Below are 15,340 nucleotides of genomic sequence, written 5' to 3'. Positions count from 1 at the left end.
CTGTACTGACCTGTCTCACTCCTGTACTGACCTGCCTCACTCCTGTACTGACCTGTCTCACTCCTGTACTGACCTGTCACACTCCTGTACTGACCTGTCTCACTCCTGTACGGACCTGTCCACTCCTATATGTGCCTGTCTCACTCCTGTACTGACCTCTCTCACTCCAGTACGGGCCTGTCTCACTCCTGTATGGGCCTGTCTCACTCCTGTATGGGCCTGTCTCACTCCTGTACGTACCTGCCTCACTCCTGTACTGACCTGTCTCATTCCTGTACGGACTTGTCTCACTCCTGTCTGGGCCTGTCTCACTCCTGTATGGGCCCGTCTCACTCCTATACTGACCTGTCTCACTCCTGTACTGACCAGTCTCACTCCTGTACGAACCTGTCTCACTCCTGTATGCACCTGTGTCATTCCTGTACTGACCTGTCTCACTCCTGTACTGACCTGTCCCACTCCTGTACTGACCTGTCTCACTCCTGTACGGACCTGTCTCACTCCTGTACTGACCTGTCTTACTCCTGTATGGGCCTGTCTCTCTCCTGTACTGACCTGTCTCACTCCTGTATGGGCCTGTCTCACTCCTGTACTGACCTGTCTCACTCCTGTATGGGCCTTTCTCACTACTGTACTGAGCTGTCTCACTCCAGTGCTGACCTGTCTCACGCCTGTACGGACCTGTCTCACTCCTGTATGGGCCTGTCTCATTCCTGTACTGACCTGTCTCACTCCTGTACTGAGCTGTCTCACTCCAGTACTGACCTGTCTCATGCCTGTACGGACCTGTCTCATTCCTGTACTGACCTGTCTCAGTCCTGTACTGACGTGTCTCACTCCTGTACTGACGTGTCTCACTCCTGTATGGGCCTGCCTCACTCCTGTACTGACCTGCCCCTCACTCCTGTACTGACCTACCTCACTCCTGTACGAACCTGTCTCACTCCTGTATGCACCTGTGTCATTCCTGTATGGGCCTTTCTCACTACTGTACTGACCTGTCTCACTCCTGTACTGACCTGTCTCACTCCTGTATGCACCTGTGTCATTCCTGTATGGGCCTTTCTCACTACTGTACTGACCTGTCTCACTCCTGTACTGACCTGTCTCACTCCTGTACGGGCCTGTCCCACTCCTGTACGTACCTGTCTCACTCCTGTACTGACCTGTCTCATTCCTGTACGGACCTGTCTCACTCCTGTATGGGCCTGTCTCAATTCCTGTACTGTCCTGTCTCACTCCTGTGATGACCTGTCTCACTCCTGTACTGACCTGTCTCACTCCTGTATGGGCCTGTCTCACTCCTGTACTGACCTGCCACACTCCTGTAGTGACCTGCCTCACTCCTGTACTGACCTGTCTCACTCCTGTACTGACCTGTCTCACTCCTCTATGGACCTGTCCACTCCTATATGGGCCTGTCTCATTCCTGTACTGACCTGTTTCACTCCTGTACTGAGCTGTCTCACTCCAGTACTGACCTGTCTCACGCCTGTACGGACCTGTCTCATTCCTGTACTGACCTGTCTCACTCCTGTATGGGCCTGTCTCACTCCTGTACTGACCTGTCTCAGTCCTGTACTGACGTGTCTCACTCCTGTACTGACCTGTCTCACTCCTGTACTGACCTGTCTCACTCCTGTACTGACCTGTCTCACTCCTTTACTGACCTGTCCCACTCCTGTACTGACCTGTCTCACTGCTGTACGGACCTGTCTCACTCCTGTACTGACCTGTCTCACTCCTGTATGGGCCTGTCTCACTCCTGTACTTTCCTGTCTCACTCCTGTATGGGCCTTTCTCACTACTGTACTGACCTGTCTCACTCCTGTACTGACCTGTCTCACTCCTGTACGGGCCTGTATCACTCCTGTACGTACCTGTCTCACTCCTGTACTGACCTGTCTCATTCCTGTACTGACCTGTCTCATTCCTGTACGGACCTGTCTCACTCCTGTATGGGCTTGTCTCAATTCCTGTACTGTCCTATCTCACTCCTGTACTGACCTGTCTCACTCCTGTATGGCCCTGTCTCACTCCTGTACTGGCCTGTCTCACTCCTGTACTGACCTGTCTCACTCCTGTACTGACCTGTCTCATTCCTGTACGGAACTGTCCACTCCTATATGGGCCTGTCTCATTCCTGTACTGACCTGTCTCACTCCTGTACTGAGCTGTCTCACTCCAGTGCTGACCTGTCTCACGCCTGTACGGACCTGTCTCATTCCTGTACTGACCTGTCTCACTCCAGTATTGGCCTGTCTCACTCCTGTACTGACCTGTCTCAGTCCTGTACTGACGTGTCTCACTCCTGTATTGACGTGTCTCACTCCTGTATGGGCCTGTCTCACTCCTGTACTGACCTGCCTCACTCCTGTACTGACCTGCCTCACTCCTGTACTGACATGTCTCACTCCTGCATGGGCCTGTCTCACTCCTGTACTGACCTCTCTCCCTCCAGTACGGGCCTGTCTCACTCCTGTATGGGCCTGTCTCACACCTATACTGACCTGTCTCACTCCTGTACGGACCTGTCTCACTCCTGTATGGGCCTGTCTCAATTCCTGTACTGTCATGTCTCACTCCTGTGATGACCTGTCTCACTCCTGTATGGGCCTGTCTCACTCCTGTACTGACCTGTCTCACTCCTGTACTGACCTGCCTCACTCCTGTACTGACCTGCCTCACTCCTGTACTGACCTGTCTCACTCCTGTACTGACCTGTCCCACTCCTGTACTGACCTGTCTCACTGCTGTACGGACCTGTCTGACTCCTGTACTGACCTGTCTTACTCCTGTATGGGCCTGTCTCACTCCTGTACTGACCTGTCTCACTCCTGTATGGGCCCGACTCACTCCTGTACTGACCTGTCTCACTCCTGTACGTACCTGTCTCACTCCTGTACTGACCTGTCTCATTCCTGTACGGACCTGTCTCACTCCTTTATGGGCCTGTCTCAATTCCTGTACTGTCCTGTCTCACTCCTGTGATGACCTGTCTCACTCCTGTATGGGCCTGTCTCACTCCTGTACTGACCTGTCTCATTCCTGTACTGACCTGCCTCACTCCTGTACTGACCTGTCTCACTGCTGTACTGACCTGTCTCACTCCTGTACTGACCTGTCTCACTCCTGTACGGACCTGTCCACTCCTATATGGGCCTGTCTCATTCCTGTACTGACCTGTCTCAATCCTGTACTGAGCTGTCTCACTCCAGTGCTGACCTGTCTCACGCCTGTACGGACCCGTCTCACTCCTGTATGGGCCTGTCTCAATTCCTGTACTGACCTGTCTCACTCCTGTATGGCCCTGTCTCACTCCTGTACTGACCTGTCTCACTCCTGTACTGACCTGTCTCACTCCTGTACTGACCTGCCTCACTCCTGTACTGACCTGTTTCACTCCTGTACTGACCTGTCTCACTCCTGTACTGACCTGTCTCACTCCTGTACGGACCTGTCCACTCCTATATGGGCCTGTCTCACTCCTATACTGACCTGTCTCACTCCTGTACTGACCTGTCTCACTCCTGTACTGACCTGTCTCACTCCTGTACGCACCTGTCTCACTCCTGTACTGACCTGTCTTACTCCTGTATGGGCCTGTCTCACTCCTGTACTGACCTGTTTCACTCCTGTATGGGCCTGCTTCACTCCTGTACTGACCTGTCTCACTCCTGTATGGGCCTTTCTCACTACTGTACTGACCTGTCTCACTCCTGTACTGACCTGTCTCACTCCTGTACGGGCCTGTCTCACTCCTGTACGTACCTGTCTCACTCCTGTACTGACCTGTCTCATTCCTGTACGGACTTGTCTCACTCCTGTATGGGCCTGTCTCAATTCCTGTACTGTCCTGTCTCACTCCTGTGATGACCTGTCTCACTCCTGTACTGACCTGTCTCACTCCTGTATGGGCCTGTCTCACTCCTGTACTGACCTGCCTCACTCCTGTACTGACCTGTCTCACTCCTGTACTGACCTGTCTCACTCCTGTACTGACCTGTCTCACTCCTGTACGGACCTGTCCACTCCTATATGGGCCTGTCTCATTCCTGTACTGACCTGTCTCACTCCTGTACTGAGCTGTCTCACTCCAGTACTGACCTGTCTCACGCCTGTACGGACCCGTCTCATTCCTGTACTGACCTGTCTCACGCCTGTATGGGCCTGTCTCACTCCTGTACTGACCTGTCTCAGTCCTGTACTGACGTGTCTCACTCCTGTACTGACGTGTCTCACTCCTGTACTGACCTGTCTCACTCCTGTACTGACCTGCCTCACTCCTGTACTGACCTGTCTCACTCCTGTACTGACCTGTCTCACTCCTGTACGGACCTGTCCACTCCTATATGGGCCTGTCTCACTCCTGTACTGAACTCTCTCACTCCAGTACGGGCCTTTCTCACTACTGTACTGACCTGTCTCACTCCTGTACTGACCTGTCTCACTCCTGTATTGGCCTGTCTCACTCCTGTACTGACCTATCTCAGTCCTGTACTGACGTCTCTCACTCCTGTATTGACGTGTCTCAATCCTGTATGGGCCTGTCTCACTCCTGTACTGACGTGCCTCACTCCTGTACTGACCTGCCTCACTCCTGTACTGACATGTCTCACTCCTGCATGGGCCTGTCTCACTCCTGTACTGACCTCTCTCCCTCCAGTACGGGCCTGTCTCACTCCTGTATGTGCCTGTCTCACTCCTATACTGACCTGTCTCACTCCTGTACGGACCTGTCTCACTCCTATATGGGCCTGTCTCAATTCCTGTACTGCCCTGTCTCACTCCAGTGATGACCTGTCTCACTCCTGTATGGGCCTGTCTCACTCCTGTACTGACCTGTCTCACTCCTGTACTGACCTGCCTCACTCCTGTACTGACCTGTCTCACTCCTGTACTGACCTGCCTCACTCCTGTACTGACCTGTCTCACTCCTGTACTGACCTGTCCCACTCCAGTACTGACCTGTCTCACTGCTGTACGGACCTGTCTGACTCCTGTACTGACCTGTCTTACTCCTGTATGGGCCTGTCTCACTCCTGTACTGACCTGTCTCACTCCTGTACTGACCTGTCTCATTCCTGTACGGACCTGTCTCACTCCTGTCTGGGCCTGTCTCACTCCTGTATGGGCCTGTCTCGCTCCTCTACTGACCTGTCTCACTCCTGTACGAACCTGTCTCACTCCTGTATGCACCTGTGTCATTCCTGTATGGGCCTTTCTCACTACTGTACTGACCTGTCTCACTCCTGTACTGACCTGTCTCACTCCTGTACGGGCCTGTCCCACTCCTGTACGTACCTGTCTCACTCCTGTACTGACCTGTCTCATTCCTGTACGGACCTGTCTCACTCCTGTATGGGCCTGTCTCAATTCCTGTACTGTCCTGTCTCACTCCTGTGATGACCTGTCTCACTCCTGTACTGACCTGTCTCACTCCTGTATGGGCCTGTCTCACTCCTGTACTGACCTGCCACACTCCTGTAGTGACCTGCCTCACTCCTGTACTGACCTGTCTCACTCCTGTACTGAACTGTCTCACTCCTCTATGGACCTGTCCACTCCTATATGGGCCTGTCTCATTCCTGTACTGACCTGTTTCACTCCTGTACTGAGCTGTCTCACTCCAGTACTGACCTGTCTCACGCCTGTACGGACCTGTCTCATTCCTGTACTGACCTGTCTCACTCCTGTATGGGCCTGTCTCACTCCTGTGCTGACCTGTCTCAGTCCTGTACTGACGTGTCTCACTCCTGTACTGACCTGTCTCACTCCTGTACTGACCTGTCTCACTCCTGTACTGACCTGTCTCACTCCTTTACTGACCTGTCCCACTCCTGTACTGACCTGTCTCAGTGCTGTATGGGCCTGTCTCACTCCTGTACTGACCTGTCTCACTCCTGTACGGACCTGTCCACTCCTATATGGGCCTGTCTCATTCCTGTACTGACCTGTCTCACTCCTGTACTGAGCTGTCTCACTCCAGTACTGACCTGTCTCACGCCTGTACTGACCAGTCTCATTCCTGTACTGACCTGTCTCACGCCTGTATGGGCCTGTCTCACTCCTGTACTGACCTGTCTCATTCCTGTACTGACCTGTCTCACTCCTGTATTGGCCTGTCTCACTCCTGTACTGACCTGTCTCAGTCCTGTACTGACGTGTCTCACTCCTGTATTGACGTGTCTCACTCCTGTATGGGCCTGTCTCACTCCTGTACTGACCTGCCTCACTCCTGTACTGACATGTCTCACTCCTGCATGGGCCTGTCTCACTCCTGTACTGACCTCTCTCCCTCCAGTACGGGCCTGTCTCACTCCTGTATGGGCCTGTCTCACACCTATACTGACCTGTCTCAATCCTGTACGGACCTGTCTCACTCCTGTATGGGCCTGTCTCAATTCCTGTACTGTCCTGTCTCACTCCTGTGATGACCTGTCTCACTCCTGTATGGGCCTGTCTCACTCCTGTACTGACCTGTCTCACTCCTGTACTGACCTGCCTCACTCCTGTACTGACCTGTCTCACTCCTGTACTGACCTGTCCCACTCCTGTACTGACCTGTCTCACTGCTGTACGGACCTGTCTGACTCCTGTACTGACCTGTCTTACTCCTGTATGGGCCTGTCTCACACCTGTACTTACCTGTCTCACTCCTGTATGGGCCTGACTCACTCCTGTACTGACCTGTCTCACTCCTGTACGTACTTGTCTCACTCCTGTACTGACCTGTCTCATTCCTGTACGGACCTGTCTCACTCCTGTATGGGCCTGTCTCAATTCCTGTACTGTCCTGTCTCACTCCTGTGATGACCTGTCTCACTCCTGAATGGGCCTGTCTCACTCCTGTACTGACCTGTCTCATTCCTGTACTGACCTGCCTCACTCCTGTACTGACCTGTCTCACTCCTGTACTCACCTGTCTCACTCCTGTACTGACCTGTCTCACTCCTGTACGGACCTGTCCACTCCTATATGGGCCTGTCTCATTCCTGTACTGACCTGTCTCACTCCTGTACTGAGCTGTCTCACTCCAGTGCTGACCTGTCTCACGCCTGTACGGACCCGTCTCACTCCTGTATGGGCCTGTCTCAATTCCTGTACTGACCTGTCTCACTCCTGTATGGCCCTGTCTCACTCCTGTATGGGCCTGTCTCACTCCTGTACTGTCCTGTCTCACTGCTGTATGGGCCTTTCTCACTACTGTACTGACCTGTCTCACTCCTGTACTGACCTGTCTCACACCTGTACGGGCCTGTCTCACTCCTGTACGTACCTGTCTCACTCCTGTACTGACCTGCCTCACTCCTGTACTGACCTGTCTCACTCCTGTACTGACCTGTCTCACTCCTGTACTGACCTGTCTCACTCCTGTACGGACCTGTCCACTCCTATATGGGCCTGTCTCATTCCTGTACTGACCTGTCTCACTCCTGTACTGAGCTGTCTCACTCCGGTACTGACCTGTCTCACGCCTGTACGGACCTGTCTCATTCCTGTACTGACCTGTCTCACTCCTGTACGGGCCTGTCTCACTCCTGTACTGACCTGTCTCAGTCCTGTACTGACGTGTCTCACTCCTGTACTGACCTGTCTCACTCCTGTACTGACCTGCCTCACTCCTGTACTGACCTGTCTCACTCCTGTATGGGCCTGTCTCACTCCTGTACTGACCTGTCTCAGTCCTGTACTGACGTGTCTCACTCCTGTACTGACGTGTCTCACTCCTGTACTGACCTGTCTCACTCCTGTACTGACCTGCCTCACTCCTGTACTGACCTGTCTCACTCCTGTACGGACCTGTCCACTCCTATATGGGCCTGTCTCACTCCTGTACTGACCTGTCTCACTCCAGTACGGGCCTTTCTCACTACTGTACTGACCTGTCTCACTCCTGTACTGACCTGTCTCACTCCTGTATTGGCCTGTCTCACTCCTGTACTGACCTGTCTCAGTCCTGTACTGACGTGTCTCACTCCTGTATTGACGTGTCTCACTCCTGTATGGGCCTGTCTCACTCCTGTGCTGACCTGCCTCACTCCTGTACTGACCTGCCTCACTCCTGTACTGACATGTCTCACTCCTGCATGGGCCTGTCTCACTCCTGTACTGACCTCTCTCCCTCCAGTACGGGCCTGTCTCACTCCTGTATGGGCCTGTCTCACTCCTATACTGACCTGTCTCACTCCTGTACGGACCTGTCTCACTCCTGTATGGGCCTGTCTCAATTCCTGTACTGTCCTGTCTCACTCCTGTGATGACCTGTCTCACTCCTGTACTGACCTGTCTCACTCCTGTACGGACCTGTCCACTCCTATATGGGCCTGTCTCACTCCTGTACTGACCTCTCTCACTCCAGTACGGGCCTGTCTCACTCCTGTACGGGCCTGTCTCACTCCTGTACGTACCAGCCTCACTCCTGTACGTACCTGCCTCACTCCTGTACTGACCTGTCTCATTCCTGTACGGACCTGTCTCACTCCTGTCTGGGCCTGTCTCACTCCTGTATGGGCCTGTCTCACTCCTGTACTGACCTGTCTCACTCCTGTACGAACCTGTCTCACTCCTTTATGCACCTGTGTCATTCCTGTACTGACCTGTCTCACTCCTGTACTGACATGTTCCACTCCTGTACTGACCTGTCTCACTGCTGTACGGACCTGTCTCACTCCTGTACTGACCTGTCTTTCTCCTGTATGGGCCTGTCTCACTCCTGTACTGACCTGTCTTACTCCTGTATGGGCCTGTCTCACTCCTGTACTGACCTGTCTCACTCCTGTATGGGCCTTTCTCACTACTGTACTGAGCTGTCTCACTCCTGTACTGACCTGTCTCACTCCTGTACGGGCCTGTCTCACTCCTGTACGTACCTGTCTCACTCCTGTACGGACCTGTCTCACTCCTGTATGGGCCTGTCTCAATTCCTGTACTGTCCTGTCTCACTCCTGTGATGACCTGTCTCACTCCTGTACTGACCTGTCTCACTCCTGTATGGGCCTGTCTCACTCCTGTACTGACCTGCCACACTCCTGTACTGACCTGTCTCACTGCTGTACTGACCTGTCTCACTCCTGTACTGACCTGTCTCACTCCTGTACGGACCTGTCCACTCCTATATGGGCCTGTCTCATTCCTGTACTGACCTGTTTCACTCCTGTACTGAGCTGTCTCACTCCAGTACTGACCTGTCTCACACCTGTACGGACCTGTCTCATTCCTGTACTGACCTGTCTCAGTCCTGTACTGACGTGTCTCACTCCTGTATTGACGTGTCTCACTCCTGTATGGGCCTGTCTCACTCCTGTGCTGACCTGCCTCACTCCTGTACTGACCTGCCTCACTCCTGTACTGACATGTCTCACTCCTGCATGGGCCTGTCTCACTCCTGTACTGACCTCTCTCCCTCCAGTACGGGCCTGTCTCACTCCTGTATGGGCCTGTCTCACTCCTATACTGACCTGTCTCACTCCTGTACGGACCTGTCTCACTCCTGTATGGGCCTGTCTCAATTCCTGTACTGTCCTGTCTCACTCCTGTATGCGCCTGTTTCATTCCTGTACTGACCTGTCTCACTGCTGTACGGACCTGTCTCACTCCTGTACTGACCTGTCTCACTCCTGTATGGGCCTGTCTCACTCCTGTACTTTCCTGTCTCACTCCTGTATGGGCCTTTCTCACTACTGTACTGACCTGTCTCACTCCTGTACTGACCTGTCTCACTCCTGTACGGGCCTGTCTCACTCCTGTACGTACCTGTCTCACTCCTGTACTGACCTGTCTCATTCCTGTACGGACCTGTCTCACTCCTGTATGGGCTTGTCTCAATTCCTGTACTGTCCTGTCTCACTCCTGTACTGACCTGTCTCACTCCTGTATGGGCCTGTCTCACTCCTGTACTGACCTGTCTCACTCCTGTACTGACCTGTCTCACTCCTGTACTGACCTGTCTCACTCCTGTACGGACCTGTCCACTCCTATATGGGCCTGTCTCACTCCTGTATGGGCCTGTCTCACTCCTGTACTGACCTGCCTCACTCCTGTACTGACATGTCTCACTCCTGCATGGGCCTGTCTCACTCCTGTACTGACCTCTCTCCCTCCAGTACGGGCCTGTCTCACTCCTGTATGGGCCTGTCTCACTCCTATACTGACCTGTCTCACTCCTGTACTGACCTGTCTCACTCCTGTATGCGCCTGTGTCATTCCTGTACTGACCTGTCTCACTCCTGTATGGGCCTGTCTCACTCCTGTACTGACCTGTCTCAGTCCTGTACTGACGTGTCTCACTCCTGTACTGACCTGTCTCACTGCTGTACGGACCTGTCTCACTCCTGTACTGACCTGTCTCACTCCTGTATGGGCCTGTCTCACTCCTGTACTGACCTGTTTCACTTCTCTACTCACCTGTCTCACTCCTGTACTACCTGCCTCACTCCAGTACTGACCTGTCTCACGCCTGTACGGACCTGTCTCATTCCTGTACTGACCTGTCTCACTCCTGTATGGGCCTGTCTCACTCCTGTACTGACCTGTCTCTGTCCTGTACTGACCTGTCTCACTCCTGTTCTGACCTGTCTCTCTCCTGTACTGACCTGCCTCACTCCTGTACTGACATGTCTCACTCCTGTACGGACATGTCTCACTCCTGTATGGGCCTGTCTCACTCCTGTATGGGCCTGTCTCACTCCTGTACTGACCTCTCTCACTCCAGTACGGGCCTGTCTCACTCCTGTATGCGTCTGTGTCATTCCTGTACTGACCTGTCTCACTCCTTTACTGACCTGTCCCACTCCTGTACTGACCTGTCTCACTGCTGTACGGACCTGTCTCACTCCAGTACTGACCTGTCTCACTCCTGTATGGGCCTGTCTCACTCCTGAACTTACCTGTCTCACTCCTGTACTGACCTGTCTCACTCCTGTATGTGCCTGTCTCACTCCAGTACTGACCTGTTTCACTTCTCTACTCACCTGTCTCACTCCTGTACTACCTGCCTCACTCCAGTACTGACCTGTCTCACGCCTGTACGGACCTGTCTCATTCCTGTACTGACCTGTCTCACTCCTGTATGTGCCTGTCTCACTCCTGTACTGACCTGTCTCACTCCTGTACTGACCTGTCTCACTCCTGTACTGACCTGTCTCTCTCCTGTACTGACCTGCCTCACTCCTGTACTGACATGTCTCACTCCTGTACGGACATGTCTCACTCCTGTATGGGCCCGTCTCACTCCTGTATGGGCCCGTCTCACTCCTGTATGGGCCTGTCTCACTCCTGTACTGACCTGTCTCTCTCCTGTACTGACCTGTCTCACTCCTGTATGGGCCTGTCTCACTACTGTACTGACCTGTCTCACTCCTGTACTGACCTGCCTCACTCCTGTATGGGCCTGTCTCACTCCTGTACTGACCTGTCTCTCTCCTGTACTGACCTGTCTCACTCCTGTATGGGCCTGTCTCACTACTGTACTGACCTGTCTCACTCCTGTATGGGCCTGTCTCACTACTGTACTGACCTGTCTCACTCCTGTACTGACCTGCCTCACTCCTGTATGGGCCTGTCTCACTCCTGTACTGACCTGTCTCAGTCCTGTACTGACCTGTCTCTCTCCTGTACTGACCTGTCTCACTCCTGTATGGGCCTGTCTTACTCCTGTACTGACCTGTCTCACTCCTGTATGGGCCTGTCTCTCTACTGTACCGACCTGCCTCACTCCTGTACTGACCTGTCTCACTCCTGTATGGGCCTGTCTCACTCCTGTACTGACCTGCCTCACTCCTGTACTGACCTGTCTCACTCCTGTACTGACCTGTCTCACTCCTGTACTGACCTGTCTCACTCCTGTGATGACCTGTCTCACTCCTGTACTGACCTGTCTCACTCCTGTATGGGCCTGTCTCACTCCTGTACTGACCTGCCACACTCCTGTACTGACCTGTCTCACTGCTGTACTGACCTGTCTCACTCCTGTACTGACCTGTCTCACTCCTGTACGGACCTGTCCACTCCTATATGGGCCTGTCTCATTCCTGTACTGACCTGTTTCACTCCTGTACTGAGCTGTCTCACTCCAGTACTGACCTGTCTCACACCTGTACGGACCTGTCTCATTCCTGTACTGACCTGTCTCACTCCTGTATGGGCCTGTCTCACTCCTGTACTGACCTGTCTCAGTCCTGTACTGACGTGTATCACTCCTGTACTGACGTGTCTGACTCCTGTATGGGCCTGTCTCACTCCTGTACTGACCTGCCTCACTCCTGTACTGACCTGCCTCACTCCTGTACGAACCTGTCTCACTCCTGTATGCGCCTGTTTCATTCCTGTACTGCCCTGTCTCACTGCTGTACGGACCTGTCTCACTCCTGTACTGACCTGTCTCACTCCTGTATGGGCCTGTCTCACTCCTGTACTTTCCTGTCTCACTCCTGTATGGGCCTTTCTCACTACTGTACTGACCTGTCTCACTCCTGTACTGACCTGTCTCACTCCTGTACGGGCCTGTCTCACTCCTGTACGTACCTGTCTCACTCCTGTACTGACCTGTCTCATTCCTGTACGGACCTGTCTCACTCCTGTATGGGCTTGTCTCAATTCCTGTACTGTCCTGTCTCACTCCTGTACTGACCTGTCTCACTCCTGTATGGGCCTGTCTCACTCCTGTACTGACCTGTCTCACTCCTGTACTGACCTGTCTCACTCCTGTACTGACCTGTCTCACTCCTGTACGGACCTGTCCACTCCTATATGGGCCTGTCTCACTCCTGTATGGGCCTGTCTCACTCCTGTACTGACCTGCCTCACTCCTGTACTGACCTGCCTCACTCCTGTACTGACATGTCTCACTCCTGCATGGGCCTGTCTCACTCCTGTACTGACCTCTCTCCCTCCAGTACGGGCCTGTCTCACTCCTGTATGGGCCTGTCTCACTCCTATACTGACCTGTCTCACTCCTGTACTGACCTGTCTCACTCCTGTATGCGCCTGTGTCATTCCTGTACTGACCTGTCTCACTCCTGTATGGGCCTGTCTCACTCCTGTACTGACCTGTCTCAGTCCTGTACTGACGTGTCTCACTCCTGTACTGACCTGTCTCACTGCTGTACGGACCTGTCTCACTCCTGTACTGACCTGTCTCACTCCTGTATGGGCCTGTCTCACTCCTGTACTGACCTGTTTCACTTCTCTACTCACCTGTCTCACTCCTGTACTACCTGCCTCACTCCAGTACTGACCTGTCTCATGCCTGTACTGACCTGTCTCACTCCTGTATGCGCCTGTGTCATTCCTGTACTGACCTGTCTCACTCCTGTATGGGCCTGTCTCACTCCTGTACTGACCTGTCTCTGTCCTGTACTGACCTGTCTCACTCCTGTTCTGACCTGTCTCTCTCCTGTACTGACCTGCATCACTCCTGTACTGACATGTCTCACTCCTGTACGGACATGTCTCACTCCTGTATGGGCCTGTCTCACTCCTGTATGGGCCTGTCTCACTCCTGTACTGACCTCTCTCACTCCAGTACGGGCCTGTCTCACTCCTGTATGCGTCTGTGTCATTCCTGTACTGACCTGTCTCACTCCTTTACTGACCTGTCCCACTCCTGTACTGACCTGTCTCACTGCTGTACGGACCTGTCTCACTCCAGTACTGACCTGTCTCACTCCTGTATGGGCCTGTCTCACTCCTGAACTTACCTGTCTCACTCCTGTACTGACCTGTCTCACTCCTGTATGTGCCTGTCTCACTCCTGTACTACCTGCCTCACTCCAGTACTGACCTGTCTCACGCCTGTACGGACCTGTCTCATTCCTGTACTGACCTGTCTCACTCCTGTATGTGCCTGTCTCACTCCTGTACTGACCTGTCTCACTCCTGTACTGACCTGTCTCACTCCTGTACTGACCTGTCTCTCTCCTGTACTGACCTGCCTCACTCCTGTACTGACATGTCTCACTCCTGTACGGACATGTCTCACTCCTGTATGGGCCCGTCTCACTCCTGTATGGGCCCGTCTCACTCCTGTATGGGCCTGTCTCACTCCTGTACTGACCTGTCTCTCTCCTGTACTGACCTGTCTCACTCCTGTATGGGCCTGTCTCACTACTGTACTGACCTGTCTCACTCCTGTACTGACCTGCCTCACTCCTGTATGGGCCTGTCTCACTCCTGTACTGACCTGTCTCAGTCCTGTACTGACCTGTCTCTCTCCTGTACTGACCTGTCTCACTCCTGTATGGGCCTGTCTTACTCCTGTACTGACCTGTCTCACTCCTGTATGGGCCTGTCTCACTACTGTACCGACCTGTCTCACTCCTGTACTGACCTGTCTCACTCCTGTATGGGCCTGTCTCACTACTGTACCGACCTGTCTCTCTCCTGTACTGACCTGTCTCACTCCTGTATGGGCCTGTCTCACTACTGTACTGACCTGTCTCACTCCTGTACGGGCCTGTCTCACTCCTGTACGTACCTGTCTCACTCCTGTACTGACCTGTCTCATTCCTGTACGGACCTGTCTCACTCTTGTCTGGGCCTGTCTCTCTCCTGTATGGGCCTGTCTCACTCCTGTACTGACCTGCCTCACTCCTGTACTGACCTGTCTCACTCCTGTACTGACCTGCCTCACTCCTGTACTGACCTGTCTCACTCCTGTACGGACCTGTCTCACTCCTGTACAGACCTGTCATCCTCAGATGGAGGAAATGAAAAATGCCTGGAAGTGTATAAGAGTGCTTGATGATCAGCACAGACTCAAAGTACCAAAAAGCCAATTTCCATGAATCTATGAAATTTCAGTCAAATAAATGTTAACCTCACAATTTGGATTAAGCGCTCAGAATACAAGAACATGTATTTACAAAATATAAACTCTGGCGTTATAAATAATGCTTTCAACAGCGCCCTTGCAGCACACAAGTCAGCTTAATCAGGCAAAATACTGGGTTGTCAACAGATGCAGTTGCAAATGGCATTCCTTTAAGGAACTTAGAATGATGTCTTTGGTATTTCAATACCAAGGCTGAGCTGAGGATTCCCTGTGACACCTCATGAGAGCAACTTCACTCATCATAACCCATTAGGATTTCACAGATTTTTTTTGACACTTTATCCTTTGAATCGATAACATGATCCCCTCCTGCAATGATATGTCTGCTGAGGATAAAAGATTGTCAGTATCTGTTCCTCTGGAAATATAAAAACCTTATTCATACTGAACTTGGTGACGGTGGCATATTTCTCCAACCTGGTACAGAGTTGTGAAAACAGTGTATACCTTCCACAGAAAATAATTTATCAGCGCCTTTATAGGTAAACTATTTCTACACACTAGCAG

Source organism: Hypanus sabinus, chromosome 12 (assembly GCF_030144855.1).
Source record: "Hypanus sabinus isolate sHypSab1 chromosome 12, sHypSab1.hap1, whole genome shotgun sequence".
Taxonomy (NCBI): domain Eukaryota; kingdom Metazoa; phylum Chordata; class Chondrichthyes; order Myliobatiformes; family Dasyatidae; genus Hypanus; species Hypanus sabinus.
The sequence above is the reverse complement of the archived record's forward strand: the minus strand, read 5'-3'. Positions refer to the sequence as shown.